Genomic DNA, 16328 nt, shown 5'->3' with positions numbered 1-16328 from the left:
CTAACTTCAGACAGGTACTGACCGCCATTCACAGCGGAGCCATTAACACCTTCACCGACTCCCTTCCCGTGAATGGCGTTCTTGGAGTTAAACCACCACCCATCGCAGACGAAGAGCTCCAGCTGCCGCGAGAAACGCGTGTGACCCTTGCGCAACTTCGTTCTGGATACTGCAGCAGGTTAAACTCCTACTTATCCAGAATAGACCCTGACATACCCGACGTATGTCCTGCATGCAACGAGTCTACGCATGATACTGACCACCTCTTTGCATGCCCCACAAACCCCACCCATCTAACACCTTTCTCCCTTTGGTCCGACCCCGTCGAAACAGCATGTTTCTTGGGCCTACCGTTAGATGACATCGACGACAACACAAATGACATTTACCATCCCAACGGGGATTAGATTTCCGTTAAAACAACAACAACAACAACAGGAGACACGTTTGCTGCTGTGTATGTTTGTGTAATGTGTGCTCGTATAAGCAAATGAATATTTCAAAATGCGTATGAGAAAATCAATTGTTGTAAAACGGTTGCAATAAATATCTTCCTGCCATAATGTTTTTTTTTTGCTTTTAAAATGGGAACAAAAGTACCAGAACACACTTGTATTTATAAATATGTACATTTGTAAGCACCCATGACTCTCTGTGTGCTCAAACATGTGCGTCTGTGAGTATTCAAACAGAAAAAAAAAAACAAAAATAAACTGAAAATAACAACAGCAACACCAATAGACTATTTTCAGCTGTTCATATATTTATTCATATGGATTTATGCACTTTTGTTTGCATAGAAATTATGAAAGCACAAACAACAAAAAGAAAACTTCTGAAACTGCAGCGCAGCGTAACACACACACATATACGCAAGCACAGCCACGCTGCAGTTGAGGGACACGTTTTGTAGAGCTTGTGGTAGACAAGGACATTTTGTTGGTGGAGGCGCACTCGCTGCGCTGCAGAGCATGTGCAGAAGAAGAACTTTTGTATAATGAGTGTCTTTTGTTTCACAAATGCGCTCCACTATGTGCGAGTGCCCAAGAAGACACAAGTTTCCATGGCGGGTAGATGTGAATATTGTAAAACAAGCACCTAGCCATGCGCGCTGCTTGCATGTGACACACATAATAACATATACGTACATACATATGTATATAAGGTAGATACTGGCGGTATATAAAAAATTCTGGATATAAAATAAAAAAGTTAGGAGTAAGTTTTCGAAATTCAAAACCAAACTTTAAGTGCAATTAAAGCCAGAAAAGATAAAAATTTATACAAAATAAATATAAACTTTTGCCTCAGCAAGTAAAAGCGCGTGGAAACGTAAAAGTTTAAGTACTGCTAACTGTAATGTAATGCTCGTAAATAAACAAGTTGCGCGCAGAATTTCGAAAGACTTCCTTTGTAATAGTTCAATAAATATGCGATTGGATCTGAATTGTATTTTTATGGCAACTGGAGGATAAAAATGCGTTTGAGAAGGATTTCGTACCTAATGTATGATATGTTGTGAGAGCAAAAAGCAGGAGGTGAATATCGGTCGATAAAATGTAAGCAAGTAAGGTAAAATCTAAGCAATATTACCACAAAAAGGGGGAACCTACAATCTGCGCCAACTACCGTGGGATAAGTATCCTCAACATCGCGTGTAACGTTCTATCGAGCATACATATTGTGTGTAAGATTAAAGCCCACCATCAATAAACTTATTGGACCTTATCGGTGTGGCTTTAGGCCTGGAAAATAAACAACTAACCAGATATTCACCATGCGCCAAATCTTGGAAAAGACCTGTGAAAAGAAGATCGACACACACCATCTCTTCGTCGATTTCAAAGCTGCTTTTGATAACACAAACAGAAGCAGCCTTTATGCCGCTATGTCGGAATTTGGTATCCGTCCAAAACTAATACGGCTGTGTAAACTGACTTTAAACAATACCAAGAGGTCCGTCAGGGTCGGAGAGGTCCGAGCTGATCGATACCAAATGAGGTTTCAGACAAGACGACTTTCTATCGTGTCACTTCTTCAATCTACTCCTGGAGAAAATAACTCGAGCTTCAGGTCTGAATAGAGAACATACACTCTTCTATAAGAGTGTATAGCTGCTGGCGGTGGGCTCAACAACCGCGCCGTTAGTTCGGCTTTCTTCAGACAGGATAAGGAAGCGAAGGAAATGTGTGTGTTAGTGAAGGAGGGCAAGACGAAATATCTTCTGTCATCAAACAAACAGTCGTCCCACTCGGGACTTGGCTCTCACGTGCCTGTTGACAGTCATAACTTCAAAGTCGGAGATAATTTCGTCTATCTTGGAACCAGCATTAACACCAACAACAACGTCAGCATCGAAATCCAACGCAGAATAACTATTGATACTTTGGACTGAGTAGGCAATTGAGAAGTAAAGTCCTCTCTCGACCAACAAAGACCAAACTCTATAAGTCCGTCATTATTAGCGTCCTGATATTTGGTGCAGAGGTTTGGACGATGACGATAACGATGAGGTAGGTTTACGAGTTTTTATGAGAAAGGTTCTGCCGAAGATTAATCGGCAACAGCGAATACCGCATTCGATGGAACGATGAGCTGTACGAGATATACGGCCACATTGACACAGTTCAGCGATTTAAGAGACAGCAGCTACGCTGGCTAGGTCATGCCGTCCGAACTGATGAAAACACTGCAGCTCTGAAGGTATTCGACGCACTGCCCGCTGGAGGAAGTAGAGGAAGAGAAAACCTCCACTCCGTTAAAAAGATCAGATGGAGAAGGACCTGGCTACACTTGGAATCTCCAATTGACGCCAAACCGCGAAAAGGAAGAACGACTGGCGCGCTGTTGAAAACTCGCCTATAACTAGCCGACTATATTGAGTCGATTTGGCCATGTACTTTCTGTTCGCAAAGTTAGTGTATCAGTTTTTGAGATATCGATATGATATATTGCACATCTCTTTTTCTCACCAAGAAGCTGGTTATTTTGTTGAAACAACAGATATCGAACTACTATAGCATAAAGCTGTCATATAAACTGAATGATCGGAATAAAGTGCTTGTATGGGGAACTTTTTCATTTAACAATATATTTCAATCAAATTTGGCATGGGTTATTCTCCAGGAAAATATTGCAATATCTAAAGAAATTGTTCAGATCGGAACACTATAGCATATAGCTACCATACAAACGGAATGATCGGAATAAAGTGCTTGTATGGGAAACTTTTTCATTTAGCGATATATTTCCATCAAATTTGGCATGGATTATTGCCCAAAGCAACGGTGTAATCTCTGAAGAAATTATTCAGACCGAGTCACCATATCATATAGCTGCCATATAAATTGACCGATCAAAGTTCTTGAAATGAATTTTGGTATATGTGTAGAGTGTTATAGCATTGGTGCAGCCAAAGTAAATGATTTATCTTGCTTTTTGTTATTTCTATTCAAATCACACTTACTGAATTCTATTAAAAATACAAAAAGAGAAATTTGTATACATTCTCTTAAACAGTTATTTCACTCAGCTCATTTCATAAGTCTATAAAGTCAATTAAATTCTTATTGCTGCGTTAAAATATGCTCAGCTCACCTTTATCGTTGACTGAGAACTATTGATTTTGTATTTGTAAAATAAAAGGGGTAAAAGTTCAATAAGCAATGATAAATGCAATTATTTATTGCATAAATGTCTTTTTGCTTCATTCGAGAATAGAGAAGAGAGAGATGAGTGGAATAACTTTTATCACCACTGCAGCATCACTTAAGTAAGGTACAATATGTACATATAATGATTTTTAAGACTTGATAACTTTTTTTGAAAAAAACGCATAAAATTTGCAAAATCATCTCGGTTCTTTATTTGAAACGTTAGATTGGTTCATGACATTTACTTTTTGAAGATAATTTCATTTAAATGTTGACCGCGGCTGCGTCTTAGGTGGTCCATTCGGAAAGTCCCATTTTGGGCAACTTTTTCGAGCATTTCGGCCGGAATAGCCCGAATTTCTTGGAAATGTTGTCTTCCAAAGCTGGAATAGTTGCACTTATTTCTAGTAGACTTTAGACTTGACGTAGCCCCACAAAAAATACAAAGGCGTTAAATCGCATGATCTTGGTGGCCAACTGCCCATGCATCCCGAAAAATGCACTGTTTGGTGTGGTTTGTACGCTGGTGGAATCATTGGACCGTATTTTTTCAAAGATGCTGTTGGACGCAACGTTACGGTGAATGGCGATCGCTATCGTTCGATGCTAACAAACTTTTTGTTGCCAAAAATGGAAGACCTGAACTTGGTTGACATGTGGTTTCAACAAGATGGCGCTACATGCCATACAGCTCGCGATTCTATGGCCATTTTGAGGGAAAACTTCGGAGAACAATTCATCTCAAGAAATGGACCCGCTAATTGGCCACCAAGATCATGCGATTTAACGCCTTTAGACTATTTTTTGTGGGGCTTAAAATAAAGTCTCAGAAATAAGCCAGCAACTATTCCAGCTTTGAAGACAACATTTCCGAAGAAATTTTGTATTTGTAAATGCTCGAAAAAAGTTGCCCAAAATTGTTCGAATGGACCACCTAAGACGCAATGATAAATAAATGAATTTATTCAAAAAGTAAATGTCATGAACCAATCTAACGTTTCAAATAAAGAAGAGATGAGATTTTGCAAATTTTATGCGTTTTTTTTTAAAAAAACTGCAGCATCACCTAAAAATCACCCGATATAAGTGTGTAATTTATGTATATAAAGATTGTGTAGTTGTGTATACTATGAATATGAATATGAGTAAGGGTGCGCCAAAAAAAAGTAATATCGAATTTATGGACATTTCACAATTTGATTTTTTTCACTTTTCAATTTTGTTAAAAAAAACTAATTCTTGAATTGTAAAAAATGCTCTTCAGGTATTTTTAGTGAAAACTGATTTTTTGCTTGTTATTTATAAGGAAGAATATTCACCGGCACAATTTAAAATTGAGCTAATATTCTGCCTGCAGGGATATTTTTTTTTCTATAAATAGCTTAAATTTAATTCGTAAATTTCATATTAGCTTTTTTTTGGCTCACCCTAATGCACGCATTTATAAAATTCTGCCTTGCAGGGATATTTTTTTCTATATATTGTTTAACCCGTAAATTCGTTATTAGGTTTTTTTGGTTCACCCTAATGTACACATTTATAAAATTCTACGCTGCAGGGATATTTTTTTAAAACGTATAGCTTAAATTTAACCTGCAAATTTTGATATTAACTTTTTTTTGCCTGACCCTAATGTACGCTTTATAAAATTCTGCCTTGCAGGGATTTTTTTATATACATATATGTACCTTAGGTTTAACCCGTAAATTATATACACATTTATATGCAAGTATTTGTATTCAACCATAATTCACTTCCGTCCAAGTTTGTTGTTTGTTGATCTCTGCATTGAGTTGACAAGGTATGTATGTGACACTTAGCGATGCCAAGAAGACTGCAACTGCAAACAGTGTTGCCACACAATCTTGAAGTTTGTTATGTATGTGCGATTGCTGGTGCTTATGATTACCCAGCAGGAAAATTTTCAATTTGTACAATTTTTTTTTATTTTACGTTTTTTATATTTTTTTTCTCAGAGTGTCTTACTCTGGTAACACATTTTCAAATATGATTTTAAATACTAATTTTAAGCAAAATGTTATATAACTGAACGCAATTAAATTGCAATTCATTATTTTTCCAACACACCTTAATTATTTGTTGGATATTTATTCACTTTTTGTCTCGCATACTTTTTTTACCGCAATGAGTGCATCTGTGGCGTGCGTCGTCTCACCGCTTTTATGCGCATACAATGTGACACTTTTGTTGGTGCATTCATGAATACCTGAGCTACATGCCTATGTTTACACTTAAGTACATTTACGCGCTCGCAATTGCGTGTGTATAGATTTCTTGTAGCGCTAACGCTGTCGACAACGTCAAAGTTGGCGGCGCCTTTAATTGCCAAGTCATTGACCCGCTTTTGGCAGATATGTCTATTTTTTCCACACACAATTTTTCTCATGCGTTGAATTTTCATATTTCTGTAGATGCGTCCGATTATGCATGCCTGCGTCTTGCTTGGGTGTATTTTCGGTTTGTAGGCTTAGTTATATGGATTTTCATATGAACGCAGGTACGTTTATTCTTTTTAGAAATATTGGACTTTTTAGTTCGTATATAGAGAAGTTTAGATTAAGTTAGATATATTCCTTTTCAATATTGAGACAAGCCACACCTAGATGTAGAAATATCACGATGATATTTTACAATACTGTGAAGTAGAAGAAGAGACCTAATAAAACGTGAAGAATGAATGAATCGAGAAAAGGAGAATATGAAAGATGTATAAGGCATCCCCAAAATTCGGGTATGAACCAGTGGTGGTAGCAGTTTGTAAGACCCAGTAGGAAACGTCGGGGATCCTATTAAATATATTTATAAATGATCAACGTTGCGAGCTGAGTTGAAGTAGCCATATCTGTCTGCCTGTACATTCGCGAATTAGTTTAAAAGATACAGCTCTGAAATTTGGCATACGTTATTTTCTTCCCACGATGCTGCTCACTTGTCGAAATTTTTGTTATCGGACCACTATAGCATATAGCTGCCATACAAACTGACCGATCGGAATCAAGTCTTTGTATAGAAAACTTCTTTATTTGGAGAGATATTTTTACGAAGTTGAGCACGGATTATTATCTACAGTAATACAATATTCTGCGAAGAAATGATTCAGATCGGACTATTATAGCAGATAGCTGTCATACAAACAGAACGATCGAAATCAAATTCTTATATGGAAAACTTTTTCATTTGGCGAGATATCATCACGAAATTCAGCGCGATCGATTATCTAAGACAATGATGCAATATCCAAAGAAATGGTTCAGATCGGATCACTATAGCATATAGCTGCCATACAAACTGACCGCTCGGAACTAAGTCCCTGCATGGAAAACTGTTTGACAAGATATCTTTACAAAATTTTGCATAAACTATTAACCAAAGCAATGCTACAATTTCCGAAAATATTGCTCAGATCGGGCTATAACATATAGCTGCTATACAAACTGGCCCATCAAAATCAAGATAAAAATCCTTTTTCCCCAAGTTCACATTCACGAAGCAGCTTCAGCTCCAGCTCGCCAGTTAGCTCACGTGGCTGGCTGGCTTTTGGTAAATGTTTTACTTCTATATATTTTAATACTGTCGTTAAGCTCGCCAGTGTACCCACCAAAAATACCGCTGCCAAACATAAAACTCCTCCATTGTGCTAAAGATTTTAAGACCAAAATGAATTATGCGCTGCGCCACAAAATGGAAATGAGGACATTTTCTTTGTGGTTGAAAAATACAAAAATCTACCTTAAGCTCTCTATATTATGTTATTAAATGGTATTTCGTATTTGTTTTCTCCAAAAATAGTGTAAAATTCAAATTTATGGTAGATAACTTATTTGCAGTTCACTCGCAGCAGTTGAAAAATAAAATTTGTATTAAAATAATTTACTTAATTTTATACTAAAAATTTTTTAATTTTATGGTAAAAAATTTAATAAACATAATTGACATTATTTTTTCTTGAAAATTAAAATATCATCTTCATTTGGCTTATTAAATCTCGTATAGTGCAATTAATTTCACATCGCCAGTTAAACACGGCGTACAAACATGAGTAAGTTACGTATACGTCATGGCGTGCGAGTGCTGATGGCGCCCGTCAACTTTGCTAATTGCAGCAACAGTCTGAGTGCGCGCGCAATTTTATTAATTTTATCAAATGTCTGCAAAATGATGGCTCCTACTACACACACAGGCACAAATACATATACACATATACATACAATAATATGTATTACGGTTAATGAACAGATTGCGTCTTAATTTCTCACATATAATTATATACATATACATGTATTTGTGTTACACATTTAATAAAACATCGTATTTAATTGCTTACTTGAATATGAGCGTGGCAATTTCAGAGAATTACCCTGAAAACATATATGTATACATATTTATTCATGGTTGATGTTTAATAAGCAAGCAATTTATCTAAGTCCTTATTTAAACTCCCAACAGGCTTCTGCTCGCTTTAATATATTTTGGGGTATGTTTATGTGTATAAATATTAAATTATGTATGGTGAACTGTGCAACAATTTGCAATGTTGTTGTCTTTGCCGAAATTCCTTGACTGATAAGGGTATTCTAAATTTCTAACATTCTTGTGGAATGTTTTTGTTGTTGTAGAAATGTGTGTAATTTTGGGAATACTTCTTTTAAGAGTAAGTGCAGGGCAAGTGATGGAATTCATTGTTAAAAAATGTCTCCTTTGGGTACATAAGATTAGCTAATGTAAGGGTTTTTTCGAGCCTTTTGTTTGAAAATATGGAAAATTGCAATTATTCAAGGGATTCCTGTTGCCTTAAATATTTTAGAAAATATTATTCTGGAAATATTCAGTGAATTTATTTTATTAATTTTACTATTCATATTTTTCTTTATTGCCAACATAAATTTTGGGTAAATTTGATGTCTTTAAAACAAATTATTTTTAATGAAAATTCTTTCAGTTTAATGGAAATTAATGATTTTCTTTTTATTTGGATAAAGAGTAGTGTAATGTAATGAAAAACTGTACTATTAGGGTTGCCTTTTATATTTCGGTATTGGAGAACAAAAACAAATCTTAATTTTTGAAAAAATTGCTTTCGTGTTTTTCAAAGTAATTTCCATTAAGATCTATAAATTTCGTATGCGTTTGAACTAATTGACGAAGCACTTATTCCACTTTGATTGAGGTATTTCCAAAAAGTACATTCTGAATTTATCAAACGCCTCTTCAGGTGTCCAAAACGTTAACCTCTTAGTTTAACAGGGAATAAAAAGAAGTCATTCGAAGCGTCAAATAAAAACTCTAGGGTAGATGAGTCATCAATTCGATGTTTTGAGTGCTCAAAAATGCAGTTTTTTCAGTCGATGTGTGAAAGCTCAGATTGTTGTGGTGAAACGTGATCCACCTCCGCGGTTGGTTTTCTTGATTTTTTGAAAAAAAAAGTGAGAAACAAATATTTGTGTACCACTCTGAATTAACTGTCCAGCCTTGTTCTTGAGATATGGTTGTGACAGGTGCAGTTTTTTGAAAAACTAAGTCGACCATTTGCTTGGAAGTGCTTCGTGCGCGAACAGCGTTTATTGGATTCGGCTCATCTTGAAACATCCACATAGTCGACTGCTGTTTACTTTTGGATTCATACGGGTAAATCCAGTATTCATCACCTGTCACGATGTCATAGACGTGTCGCTGTTGTGTTTTATAACATTTCTCTCAAGCAATCGACACAAACTTTTTTGAGCGATTGACAAATCCAACGTGAATAATTTTTTTACAGTCTCATGTTCTTGTAATATTAAATGTATGCTGGTCCCACTAATAGCTATAGTTGCCTTAATCATCGATAGTTTTCGAAACAACAACTGATTTTGGGCTACCTTCATGAAACTCGTCTTGGAGTGATCACTCATAGAAGACATTTTTGATCACATCGTCCTTCTCTTCCGTCGGGGCGTGGGCGCAAATCAGCAATATGTTGAAGAATTTTCTCACTTGCGTGAACTTGTACACATGACTCCATCCTCTTACTTTTACAAATTTATTTAACTTTCAACATCCCTCACTTATTTTTTACTCTTCTCTCCTTACAGTTGTGCAATTTTCATGCTTGTTATAAAAACAACAAGGCTCTTTGGGAAACGGTAAGTGAAACCTCTCTTTAAAAAGAAAATAAGTAAATATTGTAAATAAATCTCTAAATTCATAATATAAACATATAAATATATTTGTACATATCCATTTGCTAGCGATGAAAGTAATGTCAACATAATTCAACAGTTTTAGAAGAATAACTATATTTACGAGGTCACGCTTATAGTAAAACTGAACAAGATGCTCACATATACACCACTATTTAAACAGTTTTGTCCCTTTGCACGTAATAGTTAGACAGACCGTCTGTCTGTGCTGATTTGGCCCTCTCGCACTCCCAACCAATTGCAAACCAACAACTCAAGCAAAAGCTACGAGAGTTCGAAGGTAACCATGAAAATATTGTTGCCGCACCTTGAAATTTCAAAACAACTGACATTTAACTAAGTGACAGTTGTGGAAAATCGATATGTCTGTACTTATGTACTGTGTATGTGTATATTGTATATATGATTCGAGAGAGCAATATGGGTTTGATGCTCCTTCATTAATTAACTAAATTAATCGATGTTTTCACTCTGTGCTCATCTTGATCATTATTAAAAAGGTAATTGGGGTCACTATTTTAATTTTCTATTCATACCACTATGAGCAAAAAATAGTAAGACTTTGTTTCTAATTATAAAATTATTAATTTATTCTTCAAAATCGATTTTGCCCCATTTGACCAATATGGTGGTAGCGGCACGACATTGGCATGAAACGCAGGAAGCATCAATGCACTATGCGAGGGTTCATTATCGTTATGCGAAAACCAAGAGTTTTCGGCTCATAATTCCAGCCTCATTTTACGAATAGCTTCGTTTAGCCTAACACTCAAATAGTATTTCTCGTTGACAGTTTGGCCGGTCAGGAAGAATTCGGAGTGCACCACACCTTGATAATCGAAGAACATAACCTTGATTTTTTACCTGCTTTGACGGACCTAAACGTGGCGCTGTCTTTCAAAAAAATGGAGATTTTTTTGGAACCAATCGTGCTTTCACTTTCCAAGCGATCTTTCAAAATGGTTTTCACTGATCCTTCCGATATTCCAACGATTCCAGTAAGATCTCTGACTGTTAATTGTTGAGCTGCTGGAGAGTCCGTGCTTCGTCCTGGCGGTTTCCTGATGGAACACGTTCTTCCTATGAGTCGAAGCTGGCCACTTCTTGACGTTCGCTTCCATCAGACAATCCAATTGTTGTCAGGTCGGAGTTAAGACTTTGCCCGTAGGTGAGTGGCACATAGAAGATGATTCCCTGCAAATCTCATCAAACACATAGCAAAACCTTCCTGACCGTCAATTCTGACTTTGCCACTATATATGCACCGGCTCACCGAGACTAGACCATCGCCACCGTGAAATGCTTAGCTCCTGGGTAATTGAACAATACTTTCATGACTTTCAGGCGTGACCATTTCCATTTTTTTTCTCGATACCTTTAACAATCGGTGTTCCAAATTCTGATGTATCTTTGACAACAAAATTACCGGAATAGAATGTTTGGATGTTTGGCTGTTATAGAAGAACATTAAATACTATTCAAATGTTCTGCTGCCGGACTTGCCTTTTCAAGTTTATTGAAAAAAGGTCTAAAATATGTCGTGTTTTCTCTTGGATCCTACATTTGATGAATGCTTAAACAAAACTTAGTCAAGAAATTGTCTGAAAACTTTTTTTGGCACAAATATTTCTAATTACTATTAGGGATTTTGAACACTCTTTGGCTTCTTTTTAATAGATGTCTATGCGACAGATGAGCCTTTCAAAATATAGTTTCCAGGAATATGAAGGGGATCACGCTCCACTTTTCGGCTCGGCCCCTTCAGAATACTTCTTACTTCTCTCAGAATACTACACTATATTATGAAATTGTGTTGTGTTGTTAGGTTCGAGATCAAAAATCTTCATTTATTGCTGTCAGTGGGAATCCGTCAGTGAGATCCAATGCACATTACCTACCTTGAGCCAGTGTAAATGACCAAAGCTTTTTCCCTAATGTTTTTGAATTTTCTTATGCTCTCCATTTTCTGCATCTCATTGTCTAACTATTTTGTAACAGCTCCATATTTGTGGACCCCAACAAAATATAAAAAACCACAAAAAAAAAGAAATAAATAAATTTCACCATAACTTCCTCCCACCTTCGCACCATATTTTTTGTCCACTTTTTCGCATGTTTTCATCTTCGCCTCGCGACACTAATCTGCAGACGCCGCGCCATTTCGACACACATCACCGACAATCGAAAACGAGAAGCCAAAAAAGGATGGCGGCACGTTTGTTGTGAAGGCGCTGGCGCTGACGCTGTTGCTGTTGCTGCTTACTCTTCTTCTCCTTTTTTCGCATAATAAAATTTCCCAATGTCTGCTGTCGGGGACTTGAACTGTTTGTTCCGCTGCCAAATTGCCGTTCTACTATTTATGTCGGTACACAACTAGCTGGTATTTTACGGGCTTCATTGCTGCTGTTTTCGTCTTTTTATTTGCACTTTTCCGTTTCTCTGTTTTGGTAAACCAATTTCGCATCCAATTCATTTTAGCATAGTTTGTAGGTGTATTGTATGGTGGTTATTAGGCTGCGCCTGTTCTGCGGTTTGACATTTGCCAATTTTTATTACACATGTCAATTGAGGTCCCTCCACTATGTATCTTCTATTATGATATCTGCCAGATAGTGTTCACTTGTTTCTTTCATTTTCTCATTCTTTGGTGGGCCATTGATTTGCCGGGAAGCGCCTATAAATTTAGACTACAATCTTGATTATATGTCAGCCAAAATGATAGCGTCTGTGAACGACAAGCTTGGCGCAGACAATAGAATATTTGCTGAAAGCTAGCAGATTGTAAAGATAGCAAACGACAAACGTGTTTGGTGGTCATGAACTATTGTCATTGTGGCATTACCATTATCGAATTAATAGTCAATAGGCTTGGCCTAAAATTAAGAAGAAGAAAAGTAAGCTGTTGAGCAGAGGAAGCAAAGGAATTTGTATTACGAGCGCAATATGATTAGTTTCAGCTTCATTTTGTAATATCGAACTGAAATTTTGTGGAAGTTCTTTACTCCTCAAGAAGCAGGAATCATTGATAGCAGGATGTAGCTTTCATAACAACTGACCGATCCTAACCAATCCCTAGTATGGTCAATTTATTTGACAAGAAATCTGCTTTTCACTGTATACCTCTGCTGGTAAGTCTAGAAAATATCGGTTCTATCTTTGTCTGCGGTCTTACCAAAGTCATATTGTGTACAAGTTTATATATTGATTCATGTAGCAACCCACTTACTACTTTTAAGCTTGAAATGTGCACTGAAATTAATATGCCGATGAAAATGGCGATCAGATTTTAAGATTACTATAGAGAATGCGGGTTTCCACGAGTTCTAAACTTTGTTCCGGTGCAAGTCTTAATAATTTCCAAAATTATACTGAACATAAATGTGTTGGATGGTAAAGGGTGATCCATTTCGAGCTTCCCTACTATTTTAAAGAAAAAAACACCGAAACTTCAAATTTAATGGGTGAATTTTTATTAACTTTCGAAAAAACATTCTTGGCATTTATTTTTTGAAGATTATCTCTTTCAAATATTGGCCGTTGACTCCAATTTTCGATAACTTTTTCGAGCATTTCGACTGGTAACTGGCGAATGACATGTATGATGATTTGCTCCAAGGCCTGAATTGAAGCGGAATTGTCCGCATACACTTTAGGCCTTACATATTCTCACAGAAAAAAGTCTAACGGTACGATATCTCATGATGTTGGTTACCAATTGAATCGACCCAAAACGTTCATTTATCTGCTCACCGAAGTGTTCTCTCAATAAATCCATTGATTGATGCGTTGTGCGGGCAGTGGCGCCGTCTTGTTGAAGCCAAATCTTGCCGAGCTCCCGAGCTTCAATTTCAGGCATCAAATAGTCGGTTATCATGGCGTGGTAATGGTCGCCATTGACGGTTATGTTCTCACCGGCATCATTTTTGAAGAAATATGAACCGATGATTCCAACGGTCTACAAATCACACCAAATGCGGCAAGTTTGCTTGTTCACATACCCATTGAGCCAGAAATGGGCCTCTTCTCTGAACAAAATTTTTCTCGAAAACTTTGGATCTACTTGGAACTTTTCAAGAGCCCATAGAACGAAGTGTTGTCGCTTGGGAAAGTCGAACGACTGCACTTCGTGCACAAGCTGTATTTTGTACGCTCTCAATTTAAGCTCTCGTGGTAAAATGCGCCAAGTCGTTCCATACGTCAGTGCGAGTTGCTGCGAACCGCGCCAAATTGACTCTCCACGGTCTTCATGTACACTCTCAGCATCGGCTGTTATAATTTCTTCACTGCGTACTGCTCGTTGTCTATTCGGTCGAATATTATCCGATAATGAATGTTGGGTCTCAAGATGGGTGATGGTATAGCGCACCCCCCCTTTCTAAACTCTTTGCAATTACTACAATTATGAAATTACAAAGATTTAAAAGTAGCAGTCTTAATTTATTAGAAAGAGACTAGCAAATACCCCGTTAAGAAGGTAAAAAGAGTATGCATTGAATAGAACTGGTTTGATTTGCATTGTTATTGCTTTCTCAAGTAAAATATTTGGCAAAAGAACACAGCTCAAACGTAGTGAGCCGAGAAACTAAAAAAATTGGTGGTTGATTCAGCCTCATGACATCTACCGGAAACCTTTGATCTTAAGCGCTACATTAAATGCAAATCGACAATTAAAGTTGATTGTAATTAAATCACAGCTGCAAATGCTTGTTTGATGCATTGCAAGCTAATATTCAATCAAGCGTTAACTAAATAAAAAACTAATCTTTTACGGCAGGTATTAGATCTTAATCGATGCTGTTGCAGTGACAACTGCAATGCCATTCAAGCGACAAACCGAGCGACAAACGTTAACAAATTTCATTTCTACTTAGACTTAATTGAATTGAGGCTGCTTTGATGCAATTGCTGCTGAGAGGTAAATCAGAAGAGCGGCAGAGAGTAGGGTTGTATGAGTATATTGTATAAAGCCGCCGAACTAACATAGACTCATGTCTCCTCTAATGACTATGGAAATGGCAATTAAATGAAACTAAATACCAGTGATGCATTCTGATTTAAGCAACCGATCAGTTAATGTCACTGTTGGCCACCCAGCGCTGATGCAGCTATTGTTGACTGTGTAAACATCAGGGTGAGGTTAGTGAGGATTTTTAAATCATGATTTTTTTGTGAGAATCACTGATTAGTTGACTGATTTCATACCGGAGGACCAGCTGGTCACTGTCTGGTGACAGCACAGCGGCGAAGACTCCAGGAAATGCCTAGAGCAGGGCTGGTATCGACAGTGAGGCCGCAGAGTCTGTTAAAATTCGAGTCAAGCGCAGGCAACCTAAACGATGACTACTTCTCTTGAACTTAGCAAGTGAATGAAATGTTTGCTTAGCCTCAGTCAAAGGTAAACATACCTGAAGGTTCTATAGAATCGGATTATCATTCGTATTGGAAATAATAAACTTTTGTAATGAATGTTGTTGTTGTTGTTGTAACAGTTAGAGTAGTATGATTGAGATAAGTTGTCATCGGAGTCATCCAACGATAGGCCCAGGAAACGTGCTGTTTGATGGGGTCGTCTGCATTATAAGTTTTCTTTATAATTTTTAGTTATCAGTGGGTAATAAAAGCGCTGTTTAAAGCTCAACTCTAGTTTTAGTTTACCACTGTAGCGTCTTTCTAGCGGAGTTGGCTGCCATCAAGGTAGCAGTAGATGAATGCTTTGAAATGCAGTTTCCTTCAAAGGTGTGTGCATTTACAGCCGAGCGGTAATACCTTTCCCAATTTCATTTGACTGGAAGCGAGTCGGTTTTCCGATGTCTTCTTGCGTTCTCGTGTTGGACCTATGGACCTACAGTGAGCTCAGCAAGCTTTGGTCTACAACCAGTGTGCGACGCCGAGGCCTTGCTGGCCCAGAGTGCATTGAAAGAGGTCCTCCTAATTATTGGCTTATTTTCTTTTTACGAGTTTTCAACAACGAAGGCTGCTGTTTTCTTTTCATTGGAGCGTTTTTGACATGGCGGGTCCCAAACCCAGCGCAGAACCCTAGGAGGGATGGTTCGGCTTCTCCTTTTGGCTCGTCTTCAAACGGATCTTCTTGGGCTACGCAGAGGATACTTGGTCTAAGACCGGAAGTCGTAAGCTGCTTGAGCCATACGTAAAAGAATCGTTTTTGGCCACTCCAAAGTGAATGGCGCTTAGAGAACTTTTCTCACTTGCGTGAATTTCTACAGATGACTCCATCTTCCATTACTGATGCTTAGCGAAACAATTTCGCCGCAATTGTAAGTACTCTGACTAGACACTATCTTGTCCGAAGTTGCCGAGATTGATATTAAGCGCGTTGATAAATTTGTTGTCAAAACGCTTCGTTTATGGGGATCTGATAATCCACTTTTAGGAGTTAATGACTAACACAACAGACGAATACCTCTCTAAGTGAGATCCGTCGATTTTGGATCAACCCTACGACCTAATCTAACCT

General features: G+C 37.5%; 1 long non-coding RNA gene across 1 annotated transcript in view; it reads left to right on the top strand.

Annotated features, from left to right (window-relative positions):
• The window catches only part of LOC126753642 (uncharacterized), a 59207-nt gene that overhangs the window by 15106 nt on the left and 27773 nt on the right, over positions 1–16328 (top strand). The window contains exon 2 of the long non-coding RNA XR_007666201.1: positions 9746–9796. This is a non-coding gene — a long non-coding RNA (uncharacterized LOC126753642). The remainder of the gene's footprint in view (positions 1–9745; positions 9797–16328) is intronic.

Source organism: Bactrocera neohumeralis, chromosome 3, assembly GCF_024586455.1.
Source record: "Bactrocera neohumeralis isolate Rockhampton chromosome 3, APGP_CSIRO_Bneo_wtdbg2-racon-allhic-juicebox.fasta_v2, whole genome shotgun sequence".
Lineage (NCBI taxonomy): Eukaryota > Metazoa > Arthropoda > Insecta > Diptera > Tephritidae > Bactrocera > Bactrocera neohumeralis.
Note: the sequence above shows the minus strand (reverse complement) of the source record. Positions and strands in the feature narration are given on the sequence as shown.